The 14,019-nt window shown below is 35.1% G+C and overlaps 1 protein-coding gene across 3 annotated transcripts in view; it reads right to left on the minus strand.

Moving 5' to 3' along the window:
• LOC134546247 (carboxyl-terminal PDZ ligand of neuronal nitric oxide synthase protein-like) overlaps positions 1 to 14,019 on the minus strand; it is a 765,750-nt gene that overhangs the window by 299,413 nt on the left and 452,318 nt on the right. The gene's annotated exons all lie outside the window — the stretch shown is intronic.

Consider the following 14,019-nt stretch of genomic DNA (forward strand, 5'->3'; position numbering starts at 1 on the left):
AACCCCCCTCCCAATCCTTTTGGCCCCACTAGCGCTGCTCCGACGACACCCGACGTTTGTTCCACGACCATGAAGAAGGGACCGTGGGAGGGGGAGGAGGCAGGATTTGTGATGACGTCAGGACGCCGGCGTCTACACGAGGGGGAGGGGGTACCCAACACCCACCCTTCCTCCTCCCATTACCCCTCCGTTGGGTTCACTGCTACACCTTCAACAACTTCATTTCAGCCGCGTCTTTCAATACACATTCCGGTCTAGCCCTACCAAGGCATTTATTTGCACTATTGAAAGCCCTATATTATCGCAGTAATACAGTATGTCCAAAATAAGAAATAATATATAAATTGCGAAGACAATAAATTTAGCTATATTTAAGAACAAGATTAGAAAGGTTTATTGACCGGATTTAATATCCTACAATTACTTTTCTTTAGTTAAAATATTAAAAAAAAAAAACTTTAACTTAGTTTTTCTGTCGTATCAAGCAATAGTATCTTTTTTTGAAAACCTGCTATATATTGTCATCATGCTGCTTTACAAACATCACACGTTTCTACTTCTTGAGTGTTTGCAACATAGTTACTGGATTAGACCCCGCCATATTTGGTTTTTAAATACTAAGCAACAGTCTGCAGTGACTCTTCCGAATTATATTTTTTGGCTCGACAGGGAATAGGGTTAACGTGTAATGTAAACGGGAAAGCAACTAGGGCAAGTGAACACTTTTGACTGCTTTACTATCCCAGACACGGTAGAGTACCTGTCGACACTCACACTCAGAATTTCAAAATGTGTTAGTTCAGTACAGACGTAGTCCAGCATACAATGCGCAATCGTGTTCAACGTCATGCTCTAAGGATATTTTTGAAAAAATTATTTTAAAAAAATGCAGGAGGTACGGGATTATTTAAAAGAACATAGAAGGTAGAAAATAATATCCTTATATACTGCCCACTTCATGTCCTGTTTCTGTAATGTACACATTCACGCACATTCATTTTCGTGGTTCAATTCTACAAATTGAATAGTTTGTGCTTCTGACCACCTCATCTACTTGCATAAACTAAGCACCAAGTGTTTATGAACTCGCTCACCAGCTTTCCTCTACTAGACTGCAGCGGTTCACACATGTAGTTTAAGTGATCGCTTGAGCAGTGTAGGAGAAAAATGCAGTGGTGGAGGAAGGAGAGTGGGAGAGCTACTGTCTACATGTGCAGTCCCATTAGACTCTTCCAACTACAACCTTCAGTACTCTTCCAAGTACTTCCCCCGACTGTCCATACGAGGATAGTAATGCGACTTTCCTTTCTTGCCATAGTTGAAATCCCGTTTATTCCACCCGTGTGATCGCTCCTTAGGCCGTGACCGAATTCAAGTATACTCAGCTATGTACTTGCGACCTCGCATATTATCTATCCCTTGTGGTGCACCGTATAAGTCCAAAGGAAATTATTTTGGTCTCTATAATTTATACTACCAAGATAAACAAATCATTAACCTTTCATTTTGTAGAATTTAAAAATAAAATATAATCAAATACAAACACATGAATTTATGGCGAACTTATTAAGTTGATACCTTTATTTCCTAAACTACAGTTGGTATATGTAGGTACCTGTACCATTTTGTTTTAAGTTTGTTTTAACCAGTTTAAAATGCCTATTATTCCTACATATAATGATACTGGTAAAATAGAAAGAAAAAAATTACAGGTCTTTTTATTCAATAAAGTTTCCGATAAAACATAATCTACATAATGCTTTACAAAATGCCGTCTTTTTTTTACATGTAAGTACGCAGTGTGAAGTACATACAAAGATTCGTTTACTTTCACACCAGCGCACTTCTGTTCCAGTTCAGCAGGCTCTCGTGATGTCACTTCCGGATGAAAGTACATACACAGTTCAGGTGAATTCGGACACAGCTGAAGTTTTGTACATCTGCCGGTCAACATTCGTGCAGTGACCAATCACTATTAATTTCCGAAATTCAACTCAATAACGTGATTTGCGTAAACGTAGATGAAATATTAGTAATAAACAAAGAGAACATGTATGTTTGTCGCTGACTGAATAGTACGAGTTGAAGTTACTGTTATTAATTGAAAAATCATTGCTAATATCAGATAAATGAGGTTCCTATGTCACTGAAATAACCTCTTGGAGTATGAAGAAATAAGTTAAGCGGTTTCAACAGATTTTTAATCAATCACATTTCAATTATTTTTAGCAGTTGAATTAACTTATTTTAAATTCAAGAATGTTTTGCTTTAATTATGCCGGATGCATCTTCAATGGAGAGTTTTTAAAAACGGTTGCTCTCTTGCAAACAACACACAGTCGATTTATTATTATTTTTTTTGAGAAGATCGATTAGGCCTATGGTAGCAACTGATTCAGAATTTGCGTGCAGTAATTTCGAAAAATTCACGGAAAAACAAAATCAGAGTGGCCGGGCCAGGATTCGAACAGAAGTATTCTGGAATGCAAGTTGATTGTCTCACTTTTAGGTAGAATTCAACTTATTGCAGCCGTTACCATGAAGCGACTCTCGGAAAATTTTTACATAGTTTTTTTGGTTCATTTTTATGTCCACAGACACTAAAACCATCGTAAATTAAAAATTTATATATACACACATATATATACATGTATATGTATATACATATATACATGTGTATATATATATCATAATTTTGTGGACACGATAACTGTTGCAATTTTTCACATATCACTTCCAAACTGATTCATAAAATCTAGTAGCGGAAAATCTCAGTCGCGTTCGTTAATGGGCAACATCTGACCAAAGGGGTAAAATGGGGAAGGTTTTCAAGAAACAAAAAGATCATCGTAACTCCTATAATGTAGACAATATTACATCAATTTCAACGTATTATCACTCGTAGGAGTAATGCCAAAATTGTTTAGATGAATATTTTGATACAACTAACCATAATTGCAAGAGGTTGAAAATACAAGGGTTTGAAGACAAAAAAAATCACAACTCCCTTCGTAGGCACAACGTCGAATTCGTACCAATATTTATTAGTCGTATAATTTTTATCTAAAACTATTGTTTGAAATTATTTTAGATAAGATGAACCATTGCTGCAAGGGGTTGAAAAAATTATGGGTAGAATTTTAAAAAAAATTCGTAGCTACCTTAGTAAGTAAAATATCAAATCCGTTAAAATTGATTGTAAAGCTTCTAATTTTGATCTAAAACTTCTGTCTGAAACAATTTTTAATAAGACCAACCATTGTTGCCGGGGGTCGAAAAAATAAAGGGGTAGAATTAAAAAAAAAAAAATAAGTTGCGTACCATGTACACTGTTAAAAGAGTTCTGTTTTATTTTAAAACCTAAATTATTATCTACAACTTCCGTCTGAAATAATTGTTTATACGATCAACAATTACTGCAAGAGGTAAAATAAACAAGGGTTGGAGGACTAAAAAAAATCATAACTCCCTTCGTAGGCACAACATCGATATCATTCGGATATTGTGCAAATCTTATAAATTTTATCTAAACATTTTGTTTGAAACACTGCTGCAAGGGGTTGAAAAAATGAGGGTTAGAATTTTAAAAAAATCCATAATTCATTTAGTAGGTACACAATATACTGTTCAAATTGTTTGTAAATCTTAAAATTTTTACCTAAAACCTTTGCCTGAAACAATTTTTGATAATGCAAACCATTACTGCAAGGGGTGGAAATAATAAGGGTAGAAAAACAAAATGTGATCACTTTTTTAATAGATATACTATCAAATCTATTATAATTTATTGCAAAACGCCTAAACGTTATATCGAACCTTTGGCTGAAACAATTTTTGATAAAACGAACTATTACCGATATAAAAAAAAATCTTAGTACCAAATTCGTCGGAATTTATTAATAACCATCTTAACGTAACCTTAAATCTTTGTTCAAAAAAAATTTCCATGACCACGCATTACTGCAAGGGATGAAAAATAGTGTTCAAAGACCAAAAATACTTACATAACTACCTTAGTAGGCATAATATGAAATTCGTTAAGACATTCAATTCTGAATGCATTAAGTTAAAAACATTCAAAATATTTTCGTTGCATCAAAAATGAGAAAATGTTAAATCGATATTTTTTGAATATTGACGAATATATGCAATGTTATGTAGGCTACATTAAGTTCTTAAAATTTTTCCGGAGTTTTTAGAAGTTTCCAAAATATTTCCAGAATAAATAGGTACTTCGAAATCTACATACGCCTGTAGGCTGTGCCGAAAAAAAAAATTTTAATCTCCTCCTTCATTTGTTCTCAATAAAACTTAATATGTCTTAAGCTATACCTGCTCCAATTATTCACGGTTTTGTCTCCCAAAATACTTAAAGGTAGCCTCCTGGTCGGGCGCGCGAACTCTAAGAGCGCGGGGTCGCTAAGAGCGATCCTGCTTGCTCATCACATGCCTCAGAGCCTCTACGCGCCAGGCACAGAACTGGCATGCAGTCTTCCAGACGGTAACGCGCCTCTATGGGACTTGTAGCTGTGACCCCAGCATATCATTATGGAGTGAGTATTAAAGATAAAGTCTTACTGAACATCCCTATACTACTTAAAATACTGTGTGTAGAATTTTTCATACCTGAAAATGTCAGTGGAAAAACTCGTTTTATCATTTTTCGCATGGGAGTGAATACACGTGAAAGACGCAACTATGGAACGAAACTAGTATAGGCAAGTGCATTGGCTCTTAAATGCTATTCGTAATCATGCAGCTTTGATTAAGTTTTAGCTGTTTGTAAACGGAATGTTAACGCCTGTAGCTCTGCTCGCCGTCAGGCGATGGTTTTCTAAACAATTTTTGTTCAAGAATGTTGTGTTTAAGCTTACGCTTTTAGATTAGTTCATTATATAAATGTTGTTAATTGTTCAAGAATTGGTTTACAAGTTTGACAGGTGTTTGTTTAATGTTTTTTACCATAGTCCAATTATTATTATTTTTAGCTCTATAATTAACTAACAACAAGTAATCGTGTGATACACAGTTTTGAATTAACCGTTCGTATGAAACATTTGTTCTAAGACTATATTTATAGGACATCATTCTTAAATCATAAATTAATAAATGGTTCGCCAAAAAATCCTTAAAATCAGAACTTTTCTGGGTTTGAAGTGGGAACGAACTAAATAAACTGTTTAATTTAAATTTAGACTATTTACAACAAATCATACACAGTATTAAAAATAAACTAACCTAGTTTATTCTTACAAATGTTACAAATGTTCGATATGTGCAGCATACATTCAACCTAAAGTCCCATTTTCCCTACATTTTGGTTAACAAGTCCAGAATAATGGTAGCAATAGCCTCTTCAGTTCTATGTCTCACCTCTGTAAAATCATTAGGTAACGGCGGAACGTAGACACGATCTTTTATAAAGCCCCAAAGTGAAAACATCGCATGAGTTATGTCTGAAGACCAGAGAAATAGAGCCCTGTCGTCTCGGCCATTACGACCAATCCCACAGTCACCTGGCTTTAAAGCATGTAGCAACTATATCGGATTTAGACTTTAAACGAAACGCACGTGGAACTGAAATTGCCGATTCACTTATATCAAATTGCAAAACACAAAACGCTTTACGCTCAGGTGTCGTCATTTTGCGTAAGAACTCGCGCATGCGCTTGTCTAAAACTGAGTCACTCTTTAATTATAACCTTGAACTAACACTCTACAACGCTTTTCGTTCATACTCTTAATATTTATAACTGGGACATACGTTTATGGGCATAATGTATTATCTCTAAAACCAAATTTATAGACACTTTGGTAAAACATTTTATCAAATAAACCACAGATATGAAATGAATGTATTTAAAACCATAAGCCAAAACACGAAATCAAAGGGGAGAAATAAATTAGGAAACTACCTCCTTCGCCCAGGTTTAGGTATGCGGAGTAAAAAATTGCCTTTTTCCTCCTGTATTTACACGCAGAATATTTTCCTCAATTATCCACAAATTATTCTTAATTTACACCTGTTTCAGTTCTTTCGGTCGTATCCCGTTAACTTAGACAAACCTTCTAACAAACTTTCCTTGGAAGGTTTCCCCAGCGACTGGCTTCACGCGGCGAAGGTCGCGCCACGTAACTTGTCAACAAAGTGGACAACCTCAAAAGTAGTGCCAATATACCCATCTCCCATCTGTCACTTGAGATGCAACACACGAAATCTGTTTACGAACCGTGACAACCGAGCGAACTTGTTTACAACGACTGTTGACAAAACAACAGTGACAGAATGATTCGAGACAAGTTCCATGGCACAGACTATACTTGGCAGTGGCGTTTTTTCTGACCCCTGGCACAGCGTCTAACAGCCCCGCTCTTTTGTTCTAAGTCCGGAGTCTCGATGATTAATCGTTTGCCCACCCTCCTCGCACCACCGTCGACGACTATTTATTTATTTATTTAGTGCTACCGCTTGGCGCGGTCGGTTTTTGCGCCGCGGGTGGCGAAGTTCGGTTAAGGTTACGCCCTCTGTGCGTGTAGACTGCTACCCCGTGCTACGAATAGGTTCACGTCACATCATTTAACAAATATGTGAGCCGAGTCTTTATGTACTCTCTAGAGTAAGGAGAAAATTGATGTGTTATGTTGCAAAAACGCTAATAATACTGAACTTTATTACTAAACGAAATTTAATGAAGGACTCTTTTAAAAAATGCCGAGGTGATAAATAAATGCAAATTGTGTTCTCAACTACATTTCTGGAGGCAAATCACACGTAATTTCTGCACTCGCTGCTATAATTTGTTCTCGGAGCATTTGCCATTTGATTTGCCAGCGAAATTTTAAACTAGATAAAGAAACGACTCCGATAAATGTAAAGAAGACTTGAAAAAATATATACTAAACCCTGGCTTTGGTTCTGATTTTCGACAAGGAATTTTATTCAAATACTGGCCATCATAAAAAAATAATTCATCTAACAGTTAATACCATAAAGTTTCCTTTTAGCTTTGTAAACTTTGGTTCACGCCAACCGCCACAGACGGCAGCACCGGGTTTACACTTTGGCTTCCGTTGAAGTCACTGAATTACCCACACCAAATGCCGTTTACCGAGAGCTACAATGTTAAACCTCAAAAAGGGAATAAAAATTGAACTCATACTTGTATTGTTTCCTTAACTTCTGAAGCTCATCTGACCAGATAATACCTGAATAAATGGCGCCATTTGCGTATATGAAACACAGTGTGTCTCGATTAAAAGAGCGTCTTTCTTAAACAGCGCTCTAATAATTTATTCTCTTTAGTGCACTCTCCCTGTTCCCACTAGAAACAGTGCTTTATATAGATACAAGATGAGTCTAAATTCAACAGACAACTTCGGCTGCAGGTTCATCACGACAAAATAAGTTGAAAATATATATACGGCTCATGGCCTACAGTGCTTCCCACGTGTGATGTACGTCTTTGAAGTTGGAGATGAACAACATTTTTATTTTAAATTCTAGAGAAATTATTCATGATAGAACACTGAGCGTCTGAATTATTTTTAACGGAACCAAAATCTTCAAACACCGCGAAATTTGTCGTTGTAGCAATATTAGTTCATTGAAATAATTAAATAAAGTTATCATTAAAATTAAAATATTTATTTTCTACGTATTTTTGTGGCGTTTAACTGGCCCCAATTATTCGATGAAATAATATGGCTACAGCAACAAAATTCGCGATGTGTTGTAGAACTTCATTCAATTATTAAACATAATCTAAACACACAGTGTTCTATCTTAAATATAATTTTTCTATTATTTACAGAAAAATTATTGTTCAGATTCAACTTCAAAGACGTATATACCCGTGGGAAGCACTTTAGGCCATAAGGCGTTTTAGATGTTTTCGACTTACTTTGTCGGGATGAACTGCAGTCTAAGTTTATCGGTTGAAATCAAACTCATTCTGTAGATGTGTGTTTGTGTGTGTGTATCGTTGGTTAACGAACGAAACACATTATGATAAAGCATGCATTTGGGCCATATGTGAACCATTTTAACTATGGCTATAATCTCTTGTCAACTCAAGCATGGACAACTGAAAGCTATTAATCCCACGAGGCCATAGTTCAAATTTTCAAGAAAACTTATTCGGTTAACTTCTTCACTTTCTGGCAAACTTTGAGCCAGAAATAGACAAAGTAAACATGATTTTCCCTTAAGTTTGGGCTGTGTGGAACCAAAATGACCTTATCTGTCCATAAACACAGATATTGGCCACGATATGTGTGCAAAAAGTGACTCATCGATTGAGAGGACATTTTTACTCGATAAATATCGCACTCGAAAGAGCGTACTGCTGGTAAAATTATCCAATTGAGTATTTAAATTTCGTAACTTCGGAGATTAAAATACCAATAATTTCCTTCAAATTCTCTAACTTGAAGTTTAATTAAAGTAATGAAAAAACTAGTATTTCTCTTCCAGGCAAGCTGCGAGTATATTTCGCTATTCGACTGCGTATAGATTTTTCTTATGCATTTCCGGTGGATCTAAGTAATTTAAGTGTCCCGGAACTTGTCCTCTTTTTTTCCTGGTTTCCATGGCAACAGTAAAGATCGACTAGTAAAGTAATGGCTCGACAAGTCATTTTCTGCTCCATTGAGCATTTTCAAGCAATGCACCAAATTAGTTCGAATAGATCTCAAATCCATCTTCTGTACTACACGCGGATCTTTCTCTTATTCCAATACATTACAGCTATAGTAACTAAACTAAAGTAAAGAGTAAGTGGCAATGTGAAATAAAATGATGAAGAGGGAAGTGGCTGGTTTATAATCTTGAAAGGTGCGTATGATTAGCTTCGTTACTTAAAGAATAAAAAAATAATAATTTTAAATACTTTAACTAACACAATTCAGAATGGGTTAGTTAATTTTTAAATCGTAATAATAAGTATGATAATTTGAATAATAACAATATAAGGTTTATTAATAATAACAATAACATTGATCCGTCCCAAACCATAGATTTATTAATAGCACTAGGAAATTTAGAGATTTAAAAATTAATGCCAGTGATGGATCGAGACCCATTTTTTTTTTTCCAGGATTTCCATATCTCGTATTCAAATCTTAAAATATTGCCTCCAATACTAATCTAGATCTCAAGAGTCAAGAATGCAATAATACATTAGCAAAAACAAGAAAATTTCAGTTTTGCAAAAACATTCAAACAATTAAATTTTTATTTGAAAAGTTAAGCATAGAAACTACTTTTTGTCACAGACGTTCCGTGCAGTGCTGAGACTTATTTCATAGCTTCTGTAGAGAATATTTTTAGTTGCCTTTCCTGAGATATTATTTTTTGACTCTTTAGCTTCAAATATAACATATTTGTAATAGCTACCCAAAATGTTATGGCATTTCAGGTTTAAGTTTCTGACTGACCCATCCTCTATTAATACCCAACATTATTTAAGCTGATCAGAGCGTGGCGAAATCACAACTACCGCGTTACACCACTACAAACGTTCATTCACAATATACTTGGCGAAAACTAAGGGGTTTTTGAAGCAGAATTTCTAATATAAACACGATAATAAATTATACCGCAAATCTCCTGCTGATCATCACAGGAGAAAATGCATCAAGCCAATAAATATTTTTAAAACATGTATGTTAAAACGATACTAATATTTGAATAAATGTTGAAAGAAAATATGGTACAAAGTACATCGCAACATTATGAATGCTACTTCGTGAGAGGATTGTTGAAATAATTTCACTGTTCCGTGTTAATGGCACACCTCTGTTCTCGGTTCTAAAATCTGTGACTTGCTTTTTTTTTTTTGCTAACAACAAATGACTAAAGAGTAGTCTTTTCCCAACTTATTTCTTACTTTTATTCACTCGTTTATAGACTTTTCTTAAACAGAAAAGCATGATCTGGGAAAAACTTGCTGTTAGAGAGCAACAGGTGAGTCAACAGGTGACTGTATTTGGATTAAATAGATATCGCCTTTATCTTTATACCGGTTCTTCTCGTAGCCTGAGCAAATAACTTACTTTAAGCGGATACAAAATTTCCATATCCACTCCACATTATTAACAGTGTACATCGCAATGTTATTTTTATAAATTTGTTGCAACAAATGTGGCTTACAACCAATTTTTCAAAACTTAATTGGACAAGCTCACTGGGCAGTTAAGTCTCCAAGTTTCCCAGCTATAAATGCATCTTACGAGGGTTTCACTCATAAATCTGTGAGACGATGCAAATATTCAAATTACATGAACTCTTCCACTCACTGTAAATGTGGCAGATAAATTCAATTTTAGCTGAAAGTGACTATCTGTGTACAAGTTCGTGCCAACAAGAAACGTACTATCATTAAAAATAACTATATTAGTCAGTGAGTAAGTTTAGAGAAAGTTCTTATACACTTACGAGTCACGGAAACGTTAAAGAGAAGCAAGTTAAGTCACCATTTCGCCAGTTGTAATTGCATTTTTAAAAAATTATATAATGTCTTAAAAATCAATAATAAAAGCTTCTATACTATGGCAATTTGAGAGTTTATATCAAACTCTGAATCATAAGTTTCCAAAAACCTTTTAATAAAATAAAGTAATTAGCTGCACTGTGCACATTTACGATACATTAGGAAATGCTGACTGATTCTCTTTTAGACTCTACCAGGATATGGTGAATGATCGATCCCTCAAATACTACAAAAGAAGTTATCTCTACACGCGGCTGTTTAGCCCTAATGTTTCGGTACCGGTGCAACCAGATCGAGGAAAACCAACAATCTTGGGAGTATTATGGGCGATCCGGGATTAGAATGATTTCTTCTTTAGTTCCTTTGAAGGCTCAGAGACATAAATGGAGATAATAGGTAGTGCCAGTGGAAGTAAAGATAGTTGTGGTTAAACAGTGGTGGTGATGGTGGTGTTATTGGTGGTGGTAATGGTGTTTGTGATGGTGGTAGTGGTTGTAGTGGATGATGGTGATGGTGGTGGTCATGGCGGTGATTGTGGTGGTGGTGGTAGTTATGATGGCGGTGATTACGGGGGTGGTGATTGTGGTAGTGGTGTTGTGATGGTGGTGATGTTGATGATTGTGATGGTGAAGTGGTGATGGTGATTGTGGTGGTGATGGTGGCAGCAATAGTTAGCTTCACATACTGACAAAAGTCTGAAATAACATAATGTATGTCGCTGAGGATGTAACACAACTTCGGCGATCTCTTGAGAAAACAGCAGGGAGCAATAAATTACCACGAGTTTAATCAGAAGATTGAAGAGCTCATTGCGTTGTGAGAGGGTGTCAGACTCTCACAACACCACCATACTGGGGACAATGAGATCTGGTTGCTAGAGGAACTTCGAAATGATTGGGCGGAATGCCAACATAACATTAGAGAAAGGCCTGTCATTTCGCCTCAAATCGGTCAATCCACCTGGAGTTATTATAAATAATATCGTACAGTTACTCGAATGGACCCAGGATATAATAAGTTATAGTTTATAAGACTATAAAAATTATATGCAGTGAGAGGCCAAAAAATATCAGCCTTATTAATTCGACTAAAAAATATAATTCATTGTGCATGGATAACCTGTTTTTTTTTTAAACAGAATATTTTCCAACCATATCCATGTTAAATATGATTCCTTTTTTTTTTCTCTGAAATCAGTCACTAACGATTCTGTCACGTCCAACCACACAGTATAAAATCAAATAAATTAAGTTTTGTCCCGAATGATATCAGCATATAGGTATCTTTCAGATTTGCTCGGGTTCAGGATCTAGGTCTCTTAAATACACTTATACGTTTTAATAAAATATCGTCTAATTTGTATGTTTGTGTTTTGATATTATGTACAAAAAAAAAGGATTATCATAAGATTTTATTAGAGACTAAAATTTGTGTTCGTTGATGGTCTTACAGAATTTTAGGTTAACCTAGTTATTATATTTCATAACCATCTTTGGCTCCTAAAATTGCTCTATTAATATACATAAATTCACATCTAATGCAATACACACAAATTCGCTTTATTTAAAATGGTAGATATAAATACCGCAAATACGCAAATAGGAATGTAAATAAGTGTATTCAAAGAATCAACTGTTACATTCAAACACACACAGGCACATAAAAATTAACATAAATATTGGTATTCAAACATGAACGTTTACGAGGTCTCCCAATTTCTTTACATTTCAGGCGCCACACATTATTCAATACGTATGCATCCTATTTATTATTTTTAATACATCAAACAGGCATTTGCAAAATACAACGATCTTTTGACGAGCGCGATTTGAAAAAGAAAAGGTTCCAGCCTTTGTTGATTCACACTTTTATTTAAAAACATGTTTTAAATGGTTTCCTCAATACTAAAACGTTGTACGAGTCAGAATAATCATATTAAGAACATAAAGTTACAGTTTGTTCACAAAATACATTATTAAAAAATATTAATAATTAAGCTCTAAATGAAGATGACATTCTGATATTGATTGGTACAGACGAATCGTTTGTGTAAAACAAGCGCATCGTAGGCCCTGTCTAGTGACAGCCCGCTGGCCTCACTTGCTTCAAATTGTATATAATCCATATAAATAATTTAATGTTTGTTCGCTGATTTGTTGTCTTAACCATTTATCCGATTGCGGTGAATTTTTGGTGAGTTGTTATGCGCATGCCCACGAAGGTTTCTGAATTAGAACAACCATTTTACAATAGGTGGCACGCGAATTGTTTCAACAAGTGTGTCTATTTAATATAGTTTAGCGGCAGTTTGTGTGTTTTCAGTGTTTGAGTGCGCTCGCATGACAGAATTGTATTAAATATATTACAGAGATAGAGTGATGGAGAGGTATCGAGATAGAGAGTTATAAAATATAGAGATAGCGAGAGAAAAAGATAAAGAGAGATAGAGAGATTTAGGGAGATATATGTATAGAGAGAACATAGCGAATGAGATACATAATGATATATACAGAGCAACATATATAGAGGTGACATATAGTTATAGAGGGATATACATAGAGATAGATATATAGGGATAGAGAGAGATAACTAGAGATAGAGATATAGAGTGTAATATAGATATATACACAGAGCGATAGAGAAATAGAGAATTAGAGAAAGATTTTTTGTATATGTGTACTTCAAAAAAGATACAAAGAAATTGAATAAGGCATTTCAACGCATGCCGGGCATTAGATAGTAACATATATTGCATGCACATAGGCCAAAATATGGGCAGGTCACACAATGAAAATGTAATGTTTTATTTAAACAATATAAATAGAAATACAAACTGAGTTCCAACTATTAAAATAATTAGTAAGCAGCTATTATTTGGTAATCATATTTTCTTAACAGGAATATTTATTAAATTTTATTATTAACAGTGAGATGCCTCTATTTTGGTTTCAATTAAAAAATAAGGATAACTTTTATCTTTGTGTTAGGTCGAAACTAAATGGTTAATATATTTTTTATTTCAGAATAATTGTGAAACAATACTCTTTGACTGCAATTCAAACGTTATAGTTAAGTATATAATTAATATGCTATGAGCAGGAAACTTTAAATATACAGAAAATTTCCAAAAAAAAAAAAAAAAAATAGTTGCGACGTTTAACGTTCATCACGATTTTACAAATGCAAGCGGGCCCCCTGAGTGAGGAGCTGCTTGATACCAGATGGGCCCGGGACTCTTGCCACTTACCTCACCCCCCCCCCTCCCAAACACCCCAAAGAATCTACGCAGATGCCTCTAGGGCAGCAGTTCCCAAAAGGTTTTCCGCGGAACCCTGTGGTTCCGTGACAGGGTCTCAGGGGTTCCGTGAGTCAGGACGAATGCCATATAAAGCAGGCACATTTATTGTTAAATAACTTTCTTTGAAGGAGATAGGGTTCCACCAAAAAAAAAGTTGATCATAAGGTTTCATGGCCGAAAAAAAAAATTGGGAACCACTGCTCTAGGATGCAGAATTTGGTTACGTGTGGT

Source organism: Bacillus rossius, chromosome 1, assembly GCF_032445375.1.
Source record: "Bacillus rossius redtenbacheri isolate Brsri chromosome 1, Brsri_v3, whole genome shotgun sequence".
Taxonomy (NCBI): domain Eukaryota; kingdom Metazoa; phylum Arthropoda; class Insecta; order Phasmatodea; family Bacillidae; genus Bacillus; species Bacillus rossius.